General features: G+C 42.6%; 1 protein-coding gene across 2 annotated transcripts in view; it reads left to right on the top strand.

Annotated features, from left to right (window-relative positions):
- The window catches only part of tspan4a (tetraspanin 4a), a 120,752-nt gene that overhangs the window by 57,524 nt on the left and 47,491 nt on the right, over positions 1-15,737 (top strand). The window lies entirely within an intron of this gene.

The following is a 15,737-nucleotide window of genomic DNA, read 5'->3' as shown; positions in this document are numbered from 1 at the left end:
CAATAATCTTTTCCCAAGTTGGTTTTGTGTCCAGACTCAACAGAAGTTTTTATAAAACACAGACACATCTTTTATTTCCTGTTGATTGAGCTGTCAAAACACTCTGTTGTTTAAAAGGGTCATTATTACAAACAGTGGAGGATATAAAGGAAATCTTTATATTGTCATATTCCATAAAACCAGGAGAGAAGATACAGTTCAGGATCAGTGGGATCAGTCAGTTCTTGCAGCAGAGCAGAGAAAATGAGGCAGAGAGGATGAAGAGACTCTAATCCAGGACAGAGCGTGGGGATCATGTGATCAAGAGAACCGTGTACATGTTTGAGGACACGTGCATCGTAACAACCTGCAGGTTCAGACATCGCCTGCATCGTGACGACAAACGTCCGACCTACAAAATGCATCCCGCCCAATGAGTGTATGAATGAGTGTGGGAGTGGGAAGACGACTGCAGGAGGCTTCTCACCACAGCAGATTGCCGCTCGGCCTTATTTCACAGCTTTCCCTCGTGTGACAGCTGCTACGTCGTGATTCTATCAGAGAACATCAAAACGCTGTGGGCCTTGAACGCTCTACACGACTTTCAAAGTCATCACGTCGCTACACAGTTCACACATTGTGGCTCGCCCACCCGATGACAGGGTCAGGGACGCGGAGGAACTGCAGAGTCTGTCTGATCTCACCTCTGAGCTCTTCACGATCAACGGGAGGGCAACAAGCGGATATCGATGACGGGCTTTTCCCCTCGATCTCCAAAAACTGTTGGCAAGTGGGAAATTAGGGCTGAAATTGTGCGATTTGAACTTTGCCGGGGGGCAAGTGTGGTTCTTTTATCCCACTGCACCCTCCTAATAGATTGGAGGATATTAAGAACTGGAGTGCGTTTCTTGCACAGAGCAGAAGAGCAGAGCTGGATAATTTAACGAAGAAGTTATTATTGCCAGGAGAGAAGCCGGGGGTTAAAAATCAATGTGATTTATTAAAAGGACAGTTTGAATATTAATATACAGTTATTCATGTGAGGTCCAGAGTTATTCCCTTTGGGGATCTGAGGGTAGATTAAGAGTTGTAATTTCATCAGCATGGAAAACAATGTTATCCTCCAGTACATTCACACATGTACACACACAAACACACGTACACGTACACACACACACACACACACACACATACAGAAGATCTTCTGCGGCACGAACTCCAACTCCTCCAGCTTTCTTAAACTCTGTTATTCTGCTGACCACTCCAGACTGTCTGACTTTTTAAGACGTGTGGAGAACAACTGATTTCCAGAGGCTGTCAGGACCCCTGTTCGGTGGAAAGTAGGTCAGCGTGTGTGAGTTTGCCCTCTCTCTCCAGGTGTGGAGCGGTTGAGATAAGCAGCGAGAGGTAACATTGTTGACTGTGTGTGAGCTCGCCAGCCTTCATGAGGCTCGGTGAGAGGCATGCTGGGATGCCAGAGGCAAACTTCAGCACATGCAAACACTCTAATACGACACTGGGGTGTGTGTGTGTTTGTGTGTGTGTGTGTGTGTGTGTGTGTGTGTGTGTGTGTGTGTGTGTGGTTCAGGTAGTGCTCATGTTGTGGGGACTTACATTTGTGTAGATGCTCAAATTATAGATTCCTCTTCCTTCTAGGAAAAAAAGCAAAGCAATGTAAATCATTATATTTTAAGGTGAATACATGTGAGGATAAGGTGAGGTTTAGGTTTAGATTAGATTAGTGTTGAGGCTATTTAGTAGTTACTGTAAAATGTTGATTACACAAACACACTCACACATGCAACCTTAATGTGTCACATTCAGGGTTCAGCCACTTGAAAACTGTTTCCACACATCACTCACAGAAAGACTAGAGAACAAGATGAGATCTGAATATCAAAATAAAAGAGTGTAACTGGGTTTAATGAGTGTGATGTGCAGAATGTCACATTTTAATCTCTTACAGCAGAGTCACTGAAAAAATAACAAACTAAGAGCAAAATATTTACATTTTGAACTTGGATCTGCACCAAATCTTCACACACTCATTAATATCTGCTCCTTAAACATCTTGTTTTTCATCATAAGATTCAAGAATTATTCTCTGAGAAAAAACAGAATGCTAACCATGAAACTAGAGAGGGCTTTTGCACTGATCACTGATATTTTTACGGAAAGGATGTGAATACTTCTCTCTCCCTTAATTTCTCCCCCAAATAAGTCAGTGAATTTTGATAAGGTGCGACGAGTTGGCCCAAACATGCTGCAGTTGTTTTTGTATTTTATTTTCCAACTCTGCTTCCAACAACAGCTCATGTTGTGGAAACACTTCAGTCACTCACTGTGTCTCGCTCTGCATCGTTAACAAAGCCCCAATTAATGCAGGAAACGCTCCTTGAGCCCCAAAGGCTTTCTTTCTTTCTAACAATCAAATTAGAATAATGAGGTTCTTATTGACCACCAGGACTAGCCGTACGACTTGAGAAGGACTAACAGTAATCATAATGATAGGTTGTGGTGGTTGGCTCGGGGGTTAACCTGTTGTCCCACCAGCACCAGAGATTGAAGTAAACGGATCAGCTGGCCATTGTTAACTGGTTTATTGAGACTCTACACATTTACTGGTCCCTGCACAATGTTGAACCAGAGAGAAAAGACACAATCACGCACTTCAATCGATTTTTTGTGTAGAGGAGATATAGTGATTTCTTCAAAACAAAGCAAATGAGCATGTGTGTATCTGTTGTTGGTTGTGTTGTGTCTATATAGAGCCCATTTGTGTTCAAGCATTTTTTGTTAATTTGCTTCTGTTTTGATGATGTGCATCTGTTTTGTTTAGTGGAGAACCTGCCGTCCTCCCTCTTGACCTGCCTCCCCCCACTCTGTCCCAGAGGAGCGGGTGCAGACGGGTTGTTTGGTTTATTAATGTGCACTCGTTTGCCTGACTAGTTGATCTTTCATCTGATCGAGGTTCATTAGGATCAATGGAATCGAGCAGATCAGAATATTAACTGTGTTGATGAACCAGTGGCGCTGTCCATGGTGCTGAAGTCGCAGACAGATTGTAGATGCACCCTTTTCTCTCAGTTTGTCTTGGATTTGTAATATTTATATAATGTAAACACTCAATTCAATACTACACCATAGCCTATATGCTCTATATAATCAGAGTAACAAAAAGCCGAACCCATGTCGTCCCAGAAGAGCAGGAGGATCAGAGACACACTGCATTTCTGTTTTTATTCAGAGGCGTCTTCGCTGCAGAAAATCCATCCCAGACGAAGCCTCCTCTGTAACAGAATATTTAAGAGGAGACAGGAATGGATGTAGGTTTTAGAATAGATGACTGGAAACCCTGGAAACAGAGTGGGATTATGTGACTGAGGAAATTAACCAGAACTGAACTGCACCATGTTCGGCTGATACAGGCACATTAGTGGAGGTTAGGTTTATACAGACAAAATGAAATCGTTTTGAAAAATAAGCATTAGGAAAATGCATTATGTCCATTTATAGGGGAAGACTAGGCCAACATATGTATTCAGCCTGATGTCAGTGTATTTCAGGGATGAAATCTGTGTGTATGTGTGTGTTTGTGTGTGTGTGTGTGTGTGTGTTTGTGTGTGTGTGTGTGTGTTTGTATGTGTGTGTGAGTGTAAGCAGGGGGTTCTCCCATCGGGCAACCCCGTATTAAAAAAAATGACAAATCACTTTCTGTGTGTAGAGACCCTGTGCTGATATGAAGTAGGTTCAGGATCAAGAGCTGCACAATCTCCAAAAAAGAATTAATTTGAGAGAAGTAAAAAGAAAAAACCTAAAAGCTAAGACAGGAGGTTTGTTTACTCCTTGAAAAAAAACTTCAAAAAGGCAAAATAAACATCCCACAGTGATTCTGACGGTTCTGAAAGAGCTGTGGGCAAAGTCTCACCCCAGATATGAGCTGAATACATTATAACAGCCCGGATAAAAGAGCGAGAGCAAATGTCTATTATTCAGCTAATGTGAAAGGAGCTGGCTTTTGTTCTTTGTACTGTACTTTGTAGACTCGCCTGTCATCAGCTTCATTAAACGTCTACAAAAGGTAAATCACAAATGCAACAGGGACCAGGAGAACACTGTTCCACGTCGTCTATCTGCAGAGCCAATTAGGAACAATTTATCTTTACAGGCTTCGCAGATTGTGAAGTCTTTTATCCGAAACATTTTATTCACGGCTCCTGCAGAGGGCCCGAGTTAAATTTACAACTTTTCAATGCTCCGCAGAACTTTAACACCTGTATTCCCTCTCATAGCAGCTAATGTGTGGAGCCTGTCAGTGGAAACCATGGAGTTGATACCAAGTGTACGAATGCACTGACATGTTTCACACTTAAAAATAAAAAAATAAAACTGATAATATAATCATAGCACCCTTAACTTTTACCACACCTTTCAGGTACAAACTTTATTCATGTTTGAAACAGGATTAAAACTTTTCAGGACTAAGAAATGTTGATGATATAAAACACGACCTGAATAAGAAGCGTTTGATTATTGGATGGATGACTAAGGCCTTGTCTACACTACTGCGGATATATTTCCCGCACTTTCTCATTATACAAAGCAATAGTATCCACAGGGTTTAATATGTTCCACAGGTTTGAGGTCTGCTGTAATTCGATATTTTCAACCTGTTTCAGTGGATCACATACAAAAAACTTTGTAAGCAAAAAACGCCTTCTACACCCATATGGACTCACACCTCCTGACAGCTGCTGCAACGTGAGGATGATTTCCACAAATAGTCCTTCCTGGCAGAACTTACCAACCCCGCCTTTAATGTAAATGAAATGTAAATAAATATATCATTCTAAAAGTAATCAACAGCGACTTCACGGAGATCTCCAACTGATCTTATGTTAAACATTAACCCACTCAACAGGGAGTGTGTTGTGTTATTAAACTTACACCCAATCCACCTGGTTTCCATTCCATGTCATCTCCCTGGCTTCGTGTGTGTCCTGTACAGAGGGTTGTGTAAACAGAGGAGTAGGAGATGTGTTTGTTGTGTGTGGCAGTCAGGGGCGGAAATGGATTAGTCAAACTTATACGGAGGAATATTAAGAACACATCCACAGTGAAAGTGCAGAGTCCTGGCGTCGATTAACTCCACCAGGTTCCTGCTTAAAGCTCAGATATGTGGGTACATGTGGAAATGTGTGTTTTTGTCTCTTGCGGTGGATTAAATACAGACGTGACCTGCCAGTAAACTCCTTCACATGATGACACAGTTCATAGGTTTTGGCAACAGGGATTAGGATCTACTGGAAGTCGTGAGGCAGTTCACTGTGAAGGGGAGGCAGGTTTACATCCTGGAACAAAGTAGAATGACGTTCAGCAGAGCGCACGCCTCAATCAACAGTCCCCTTAAGTTTATTCAAGCTGCACCACATTTCACGCACTCCCATCAGCCCTATAAATACGCCTGGTTTTTTTATTTCATCAAGATCCATCAATTCTTCCCTGAGAAGTGGAATGAAAATCCTGGATCCGCCCCCCCAAAAATTTAACGGGGTTCTTCCCTCACCCGAAGATCATCCTTCCACCAAGTTTCATGGTAATGTGTTAAGTTCTTTTTGTGTAATCCTGTTTACACACAAAGGGTCAGAGGTGAAAGCAGAGTCCTCGGTGTGGGTGAGAAACAACACCAGGATTAACAACGAGGAGGTTTTTTAAAAAAGGTGACTGGAAGAAGAACGAGCTGAAGGAGTGAACTCTTCCATCACTGCAGCGAGATGAGACGTTAAACGAGAGCAGATCAGAAAAACAAACGTTAAGAATAAACCTCCGAGTCGACTCATCCTTCAAGGGGCTGAGCAGAGTTCGCCCAAATAGAAAAGTTTTTTAACAAAAGCACGGACCTTCCACTCATTTCAAATCTGAAATCCTCTCAATCTGCTCTTTTGTACCGACGTGATCTTTCTGAACAGATATGAAGCGATAACTCCGGCCAAGTCACGGCACACATCAAAGCAGGGAAAGATCAAAGGGGACATTTTGTGGGATGAGATTTTTCTGTGTCCCAGGAACAGCTTGATAAATCTCTCTGTATAAGGGTTGAATACGTTCATACAAAAAAAAAACACAAGTATGACACATTTACATAACTGCTGTGTGGAGGATGAGTGATGGGAGCAGGGAAAAATTGCAGTTGAAATGTTATCACGTTGTGTTTTATTACCTCTGCAGAGGATGGAATGTTTCAACCTGTGTGTGTTTGTGTGTGTGTGCGTGTGTGTGTGTGTGTTTATTCGTCAGTAGGATTAAGCAAAAGCCGCTGAACCGATTTGCAGCAAACACGGAGGGGGGGGGGGGGGCCCATTAAGTCTCGGAGCAGATCTGGTTAAAAGGAGCAAATTCCATAACGTTGCAAGATGAGGTGTTTGTCAACATTTGCGTCGACTTCTGAGGATATAACATATTTATATCTCGATGTGAAAACTCTGACATTGGGAATTGCTTGGCCTCGGCGTGTATGTGTGTGTTTTCAGCTGAGTGGCGTCTCCGGTGATAAATTCCATCACACGTCGTGTCACCTTCACATAAAGGAAACACGCACTCCCGATTTAAAGTCAGTTGTGCCTCAAGGATTTTGCTTCTGAAAAGGTTTGAAGAGCGTAAAAGATTAAAGATGAACCATGACTGGTTTACAGAAATCTTAATATATTTAGTTAGAGTGTACCAGGTTGACAAAACTAATTCTTCCTCCATCTTTGTCGAGGAGTAAAACCGGATTCTCTCAGAACCTTTTCTTCTGCGATACGAGCATGACAGCCTGTCTCCGGCCAAAAACCAGATCAATGTGACATGAATACATTTCACTGCTCCTTGATCGACTCCTTTATTTAAAACTGGTCGTGTGAGACCCTTTACTCCTCTGAGTCGTGAAGAACATGCAGGTTCTAGTTCCCCCTGTGGGCGACACAAACATGTTTTTTTGTTATTTGCTTCTTTTCTCACAGCTTGTTAAACAAAAAACAAAACAAAATCCCAATGAGGAGCCGAATGGGGCGTAGCTGCAAATGGATTCAAAACTAAAGAAGGGATCGCGGGGGGGGGGGGGGGGGGGGGGGGGGGGATGTTGAATTAGTTCAAATGAATTAATTTGTCACTGCAAATGGGCTGATGGTGTGAAAGTTGATTTGGTGTTTCGAAAGCACCCGCTGATTTAGGAGGAAAATTATGCTCTCTAACAAATATGCTGTGTTTTCAATTACCGATTTTATTCAGCTAACATGTGTTCGGCATCACTGGCTAGAAGATGTAAGTCTGTCAAGATTTAATTAACTGCCCTAATTAGCCGTATATTCTGCTGGCGACATCCATGTAATGTGCTGTGAGCTGCACTGAGAGTCTGAGGGAACCAGAGAGGAAAGAGCTGCGGGGAAGTTTGATGCCTGAGCAACAAGGGGCGAGGGATGGTTTTTGCATCTTTAAAATTCCCAACGTGAAGGCAGCAAACAGCCCACGGAGCGGCACAGCTCCCTGTTTACACAATGGTTTACTAAGAAACACAGTTTGAGCAAAGACATGCGTGATTTGTGTTTATTGACTTTGTTTTTTTATTTTTCTGTTAAAAAACAACAGGTCTGAAAGGTTCGAGTTTGGTTTAATTGTTTTTAAATGGAAAATGCCCATGAATCAATACAGAGCTGCGTTCAAATTTATAAAAAGATCATTGAATTTTTATAAAATACTCTAAATTGTACTGCAAATACTCAAACAGTTATATTGTAGTGTGCAGGAAACATTATATTTTTCATTTAGCTGCTTCAATTAAATGGAAATTCCAGTATTTTAAACAAACTGGGCCTTATGTTTATAAATGTGAGTGTGTAAATGACAACATGGTGGGAGGGGCTATGACGTTATCCTATGTGTCATCAACGAAATGTTATTTTTCACCAATGAAAGGTTCAAATTGTTATTCTGGGTCTTTGCTAAGAATCTGGCAACATTACACACGTCTCACTCTAAGAGGATCTCACTCTTGGCCGTGTAGCATCGTTTGTCCCTCCTCTGCTTGTTGCCTCTCTTTCTCTCTCTCTCTCTCCTCATTCACTCTTCAATTTGTAGGATCTCCTCGTCCTCCTCGCCCGGCTGTAACGGGTAGACGGGGCCATTCGAGGTCAAATGCTTCATCCACATTGTTCACATCACAAAATCCAAACCGCTCTCTCCAACTCTCTCTCATTCACGATTTTTCACGAGACTGTAGCCATGTGAAACCTTCAGCTCCCGTTCACTTCCAATCAGCCAATGAAACACAACATGGATTCTAAATTGCAACAACTCTTCTTTCCTGCACAAAGTTGACATGCAAACTGCAGAGAGGATATTTTTACGTTGTTTTATGCTGTCACTTGTTTGAATGACGCACTGCTGAGCTGAACACAATTTTCCACTTGGATTGGCAGTAACGTTCTATTCTATTCTGTTCTATTGAATTTTGACTTTCGACAAGCTGCTGCACGGTGGAGAGCAAAACGTCTCGCTGACCAAGTCATGTGTAATGTTACCGGACTCCCAGCAAAGACCTAGAAGAACAATTTGATTAATTAGTTTGTTTCCCCATAAGATTACACTTTAGCCCCTTTAAGACCAATTCTGAATATTTGTGTAGAAACATTCATTCACTCTGAATTGTATGAATGCGAGTGTGAATTGTTGTTTGGCTCTTTTGGCCACTGGCGCTTCCAAACCCCACATTTATAAAAGTAGGACCCAGTTTGAAGAATACTGCAGTTCCCTTATAAGGGCTCTGAAGCAGCTCTAACTGATTAACTGTTCAAACTCCTCCACTCAGTGTCAGAAGGAAAATTGTCAGACCAGAGCACAGTTGGTTCAAACACACCGTGTCCGTCCTCTGCCTCCCACAGAAGTGTGAAGGGGGGGGGGGGGCAGCTGACTTCATAATAAGACTGCAGACTGCAGCTGCTGTACAACAGGAGACTGCAGAGCCCTGAGGACGGCTGGTGGATGAACTGAGGATGGAAACTTTGCTCTCAAACACTTCAACCTGCCGTGAGAAAATCTGCTCGGCAGCAGGTGAAGTCCATACATTACTTTGGCCAACTCTAAAAAGCTTCTAGGTGAGGAGATGTGGTGGGAAAGTTTTAAAAGCTGATAAAGAAAACCACTTGAGCTCATTCGGCAACACACTTCTATCCACAGGAGGACGACAGTAAATCTTAAGCAACGAAGCTAAATCTGCTCAATAAGGCAAAGTAAAGGAGATCAGATAAAGACGTGAACCAATAGAAGAGTCAGTTACACATGTTCGAGTGTTAGAAAACACACTGGTCTTTAAATCGCCCCCACACTGCTCCTGTGTTTCACTTAAACCCTCCAGAGTTAACTGTAACAGATCCATCATCCTCTAAACTCGTACATTTATATACAGATATATTTTTAAAAGGACCACAGGGTCTTACTAAAGCTGCAGAGACATTATAGAAAGCAGGGCTGGAAAACCGTCTGGTCCACAGGCTGGAAACTGCCCACGAGAGCTCACAAGGCAAATAATCATCTAATCTATCCACTAAATCCACAAATCTCTCGTTTCTCAGCGAGTGGAACAAACACCTCGAGCGCTGTTCAGCAGCAGCAGCAACTGGGACTCGCCCATCAGATTGATGTTGATCCCAACAACAGACTATGGTTCACTGCAACGGCTTCAACAACTTATCCTTGAGTTTCACTGAACTTTGAATAAACAGGTGAACAGCTCTCTGTGCAGCAATGGGGGTGCAGCTTCAGGTTCTGTTTCAGAATAAAAGCACTCCAGAGTTACTGTTGATTGAATCCATCCTTTTAGTTGTAAAGATTTGTATACAAAGAAATACAGTAGTTATACTAGAAACCTCATTTAGGCTGTAGTTATATATTTACAGGTATTTACAGGTGATCCAACTGAACAACAGACCACAACATGAACCCGTTAAATAAACATGAAACGTTACAGTGTCTTTAGACTTTCAACCAACATCACCAAACAAACAGCCCATTCCAAACAGGCAGGTTAAGAACACACTAGATAACACTAAAGAAGCAACTCACAAACTGCACATTTAGGTTTTTCTGCTCTTAAAACACAGAATATTAGACTAACTGGCCCTGCAGGGGGGCGTCTTCAAGCTGTGTGCCTGTCGGAGCGAAGGCAACACAGCATGAACACAGCGGTAACGTGTCATCACTGACAAGCATCACGCCTTCTGTCAAGAGAAGTAAATTGGGATGTCACACCTTCCAAGAGAATCGAATACAAAATAAGGAAAAGGCCAGTCGGAGCTCCAGAGCGCCTCGTGTCCACAGGTTCTTTCTCTCACGTCTTTCATGAATCGTATATATTTGAAAAGGTAATAGAGATCTAAAGTTTGAGGTATATTAAGCCCTCATCATCAGGCGGTTAACATGAGAGCCGATTCAAGGAGCAGGATTCATCCTCCTGGGACAAACTGAATACGTGATTCAGTCTTCAAAGTGTCACCGAAGAAATAATACATGAAGCATGTGAGGTCAAACCAACATTCATCGCTGTGTTATCCATGAGAAACTCTCCTCCTCCTTCGCTAATCATCGGCCACATTTCATTCATGTATGTATGATTATTCCAATTATGGACCCTAATCCCACTAATTAGATGGTATTAATATGTATTTCCCGCCCGGGCGCTGGACGGGGGTGCTCATCACTGCAACGGAGATCAGAGCGGTCGGTATTCACACACTGTGAACGTGGTCATTAAAACCTTCACCTGGATTATACATGGCAAGCCCAGGGGGTCAAGAAGAGCTACTGTACATTCTACGGGTAAAATCATTCGGAGAGATGAAGTTGTAAAATCAGCGTAGACATTTCTGCTGAGCTGTGAATAATCAGGGAGAGGAAGTTTAGTTTAAAGGGTATTTGTATAAGTAGAGAGAGTTTTCTCTTCACACTGAGCCTGAATCAGCAGCCGGTGTCAGAGGCTCTGTGTCAGATAAACAAAGCTGCAGCAAAGGGGGGGGGGGGCGACTCTCCAGATGGCTGCATCAGTTTAAACACTGTAAACCTGTGTGAGGGAAGAGATTTAAAGCTGCTGGTTTCGGTGGAGGAATTCCAATCGAGACCAAATTGTGACAAGAGATAAAAAAACAAGTACTCCCCTGTAAAAGCTGCTGGATTGAGTGGTTTGTTTTGTTTTTTGCGATACTTCAAAGTTAAACGCACAAAACAACAACACATTAAGAAACTGTGATGCTTCGGATGCAAGACGTTGGTTCTAAACAGCAAATTTCAACTCCACTCAGTTACTGGAAACCATCCGTCAACTGATTGATAAGTTGAATGATAGAAAGTGAAACGAAAATATCTGCTTTTTCCAGCTGTTCAAATGCTGCAAGCTTTCACTTTTATAGTTATGATGCAAAAATACACAATTTGAAGATGTCACCTTGTCACTATTTTAGAGTTTTACAGAACCCAAATGCAGATGCCACACGAGGGAAGTCTTTCATTAGACTTACGGGTGTTGTGCCCACTTAAGAAGTCACATCTGACAAAGGTTTCAAACAGCACAAGGGCAGAGCTTGATAAAAAAAAACTCAAAGGGAATAAACATGAGAAAACTCAGGCCTGCTGACGGAGGAGCTGACGGAGGAGCTGACTCTGAACAAAGGGAAACACAGACACGAAGGCTGTGTCTCAATTCAGAACTGTCTCTTTTCCAAGGCTCCCTCAGATGCGGCCGACAAACACTTCCTCCCATCCTTGAGAGAAACTCAGGCTCCAGTGGGTAGATCATTCCCGGCCCAACATATCCCAGGATTCATTGCTCTTCAGCGACGAGCCATTTCTCAAAGAGGTAATGACGGAGGCGGTCCTCCAGGGTCACGTGGGCCGTGTCCTCCGAATCCAGACACAGCTTGAATACACAGGAGAAAGTAATGAAGGTTCCACGGGCTCCAGGCACAGGATCATGACATGAACAGAGTTAAACCCAGTAAAATAATCTGGGATCAGCTGCATTTCAATAATTTAATACTGCCTCTCGTCAACATGCTCCAGTTTGATGTGGCTCAGTAAGACACATTTACACTTATTAAGAAAACTGCAATTTTGCTTTCTTGCAAATCCAGGACCTAAACATAGAAGGTGTTATAGATTAATTTAGTCCTGATCGGTGTAAATATACTTCTGTGTCACTTATGCACAAGCAAATCCCAGTTCTGAACTGGTTTTTAACTGGGAAAGGCTCCAAATGACCATGTAATAATCACATCTATATATACACATATATATCCCATATCTTAAAACATTGCTGTCAGACAATTCAGCAAATACTTCATTCTAATCCTCCTCATCCTCCCGTGGACTGTTGGACTTTGAGAAACAGGCTATGAAATTCAAATAAATGATGAAAGTGAAAAGAAGAGTTATCGGGTCACTCACCAGCTGGAGCTGCACTTCGGCAAAATGTCTGTGCAAGCCTACGCAGGGAAGTGGGTTATGGGTAACGCAGGTCGCACAAACCTCCAGCATCTCAACATGGCATTGTGTGGATTTGCGAGGAGGCTGATTGGTTTCTCCACCTCCAGAAGGTCAATGATAGAGAAGAAAAAACTGAGATATTGAGATTTATGTACGAGTCCAGGAGATTGCCAAGCTGACGCCTCAGAAAGCGATGCTCACTCTGGACATTTCACGTTCTCGACAGCAATATAAAGGTTTAGCTGCTGCTGCTGGAAATAAAGCTTCTATCTGGATGGAGTGGGGTTTTGGTTAGTTATAAATAAACATGTGTCTGAAGTCACCGTGAACTTCACTGTTACTGTTGTTGTCTCTGGTTCCACCGCCGCCTCTCGTGCACCCGGGGCCAGATGCATAAACAACGTGCACTGTAAATAATACCATGCATACACTATCTCCCACATATAAACTGGAATAAAAAAGTATGTACTGAGAATGTGTGCACCTACATTTCTTAATTTTAAATGCGCAAATGACCTTTTAATTCAAACCTGAGCCGTGAAGCACAAAGGGTGTTTAAACACGACTCTCTGTTATAACTCTATTGTTCAATCCTGGATCCTCCTCCTCAGCAGGATGATGATGGTGTGAAGGTTTACGTGATGAATAAGTTATATAGATGCTTTGGAAAGCCACAGCCAAGCGTAACGAGTCCCAATCTCAATCAGGGAAATGGGACATTCTGCTGTTAATGTGGTAGAGTGGGCCCAAGTACCGAAATGCAAACAGCATTACTTCATCCATTTATGGCAAAAACCGTGGGGGTAGAAATGACGCTTGTGAACATTCAGCCAGTTTCCACGATGTGACAGATCTGCAGGAAACAGAAAAGATGTACGTGCAGCTTTATAAATCTGATGAATAGAACGTGGATGCGTGTTTCTGTCTTTTCTGTGTGCACAGTTTGAATTCACATCTTTTATGCATCTGACTCCAGATGCCAATTATCACGCAGGCATGTGGTTCCATCCATAATCAGTGTGTCATGTCTGAGGACAGCCAAAAATAGCTAATTGTTAACAGACACCAGTGTTAGATGCAACAAGAAGCATTCGCCTCTAACAAATGGAAGATGTCGCAAATTAATTGATAGAGAAGTTCCATCAATCACTGGTTAATATGGCTCATAGACTGGATATCAAGATGGACGACATCCAGTCGCATTATAGGCTCTAAGCCCCGCCTCCTCCGTTGTGATGGATGGGACAGGGATCAAAGTAAATGGTTCAATTATACGTCAAAGATTCCCAAAGATCCGTTCTGTCATTGTAGGTTGTTGTTATCACACTGGTGTTCAAGTGTTCATTTTCATAGCAAGTCTGGTTTTATTTAGCTATTGGATGATCTAAGAAACTGAGACTGAGTCACGATTGGTCCAGCACATGTTGCCGTGTAAATTGTAAAGTGTAAATTATTACGTGTGAAGCAAAATGTACGAGATGGCATTGTTCGAATCCGGGGATCGTCTCATCCTCCTCCCTCACGAGCCTCTGACTCTGCGAGCTTTAAAATGTTCAGAGCCTATTCTCAGCGTCCCCCTTTCATCCTTCGCCCTTCGTCACCGCGGCCAAACTTCATTAGCGAGTGCACTCTGGGGCGTGATAAGTGTCCGTTGTGAGCAGCGCTGACCCGGAGACCATTCATCTGCAAGCTGCCGAAGTCTCCGAGCTGCCTGAGAGAGCCGAGCCCCACATGAGTGCTTTTTATTTTAGCCTTGCCCTACTTCTAGCTCGAGAAGCTCATTAAATCAGATCTTGTGTTGAAGCTGGAAATGGAAAGAAAAGTGCATGTGAGTGTGTGAATGAAATGAGTGGAGGGGGGGGGGGGGGCAATAATCATGTATTTAACCATGTTAGTCTTATTGCCGCTGGGAGCTCTGGCAAGTGGCCGTGGAGAGAGTGCGACTGGCTGCGTGATGGATATTTCCAATAGTCGCAGCTGAAAATGCTGCATCATGAATGTGTTAGTCTCTCCCCCCCCTCACACTGTGAATATCAGCCTCTTAAGGCAAAAGCAAACATGTTGCTGTTCATCAGGACACTAATGCATTAGAAGGAACATCCCCGATCTGCTGGTGTTGGACTCCAGAGAAGGCAGATCTCCTCCCAGAGCAGCTTAACTCTTCAAACGCTGGGCCCAGCGGTCGGTGATTGGTCGACTATATTAAAAACGTAGCCTCTTTAGTGAAGGTGATAATTTGACTTGTGTCTAAATTAAGTCTGTTTAATGGGAGAGTCATAATTTCCTGCTTTGAAGTGTGGAAAGGAATAACGTTAACATGTTGATTTTACAACTCATGGCTACTACATCACTGCAAGATGAATTCAAACGCTATTAGTTGAAGTACTGTTTAGTACAGATGCATGTCTCCGGGTCTTGCTCTGTTGAAAGGGAGTTTGTTCTCTCCAGTGTCTCTAACTGGTTCATGGTGGGAACTGTGGGTTTCTCTGTATGATATGTGAGGTCTTCACTAACAATCCTCAAGTCTTGATCTACTTGTGAAACCAGTGATGTCAGATACACATCCGCAGTAGGGAACACATCTCCACTAGGGCCCTTATGAAACCACATTTAAATCTGCTCCACATTCGTAATTGGATCTGCACCAAATTACACACACACAGAAATATCATTCCACTAAACTCGCCCCAAAAAATATCAAGATCCATGTGTTACTCTTTGAAAATCCGTCCTGTTAATTGGCAGAAAAACTCTTCTGCTTCCATGTTCCTCTTATGGTCACCAGAACTGTCCAATGACTGAGTTCCCTGCTAATCCAATGACCTCAAGTTTAATAAATCAGTCTGATGATAAAACTGATTTATTGATGTTTTCTTTTCTTTGGTCGGGACCATGTGAACTAAACTGTGCTTGATCCCTGAGGTGAAATGATGACGTGATGTCCTGTCACTGTCTATTCGTAACTTTAGTATTAAGTATTATTTTGACTGTTTATGAATGTCTTTTTGAGTTTGATAAATCTTAATTGTTTATTATTTGACGTTGTGTTGACCTGTCCTGTAAATAATTGGTTTTATACTGTTCGTTAATGTATGTTTGTGTGAATGGTTCTGATTGATACCCCCTCAGTTTAGCTTAGCATAAAGACTGGAGATAGGTATGAACAGCTAGCCAAGCTCCCTGCAGAGGTATCAAATTCCACATTGCTGGCAAGAAATATTCCGACACATAATGCAGCAAATTGTCCT

Source organism: Platichthys flesus, chromosome 1 (genome assembly GCF_949316205.1).
Source record: "Platichthys flesus chromosome 1, fPlaFle2.1, whole genome shotgun sequence".
NCBI lineage: Eukaryota > Metazoa > Chordata > Actinopteri > Pleuronectiformes > Pleuronectidae > Platichthys > Platichthys flesus.
Note: the sequence above shows the minus strand (reverse complement) of the source record. Positions and strands in the feature narration are given on the sequence as shown.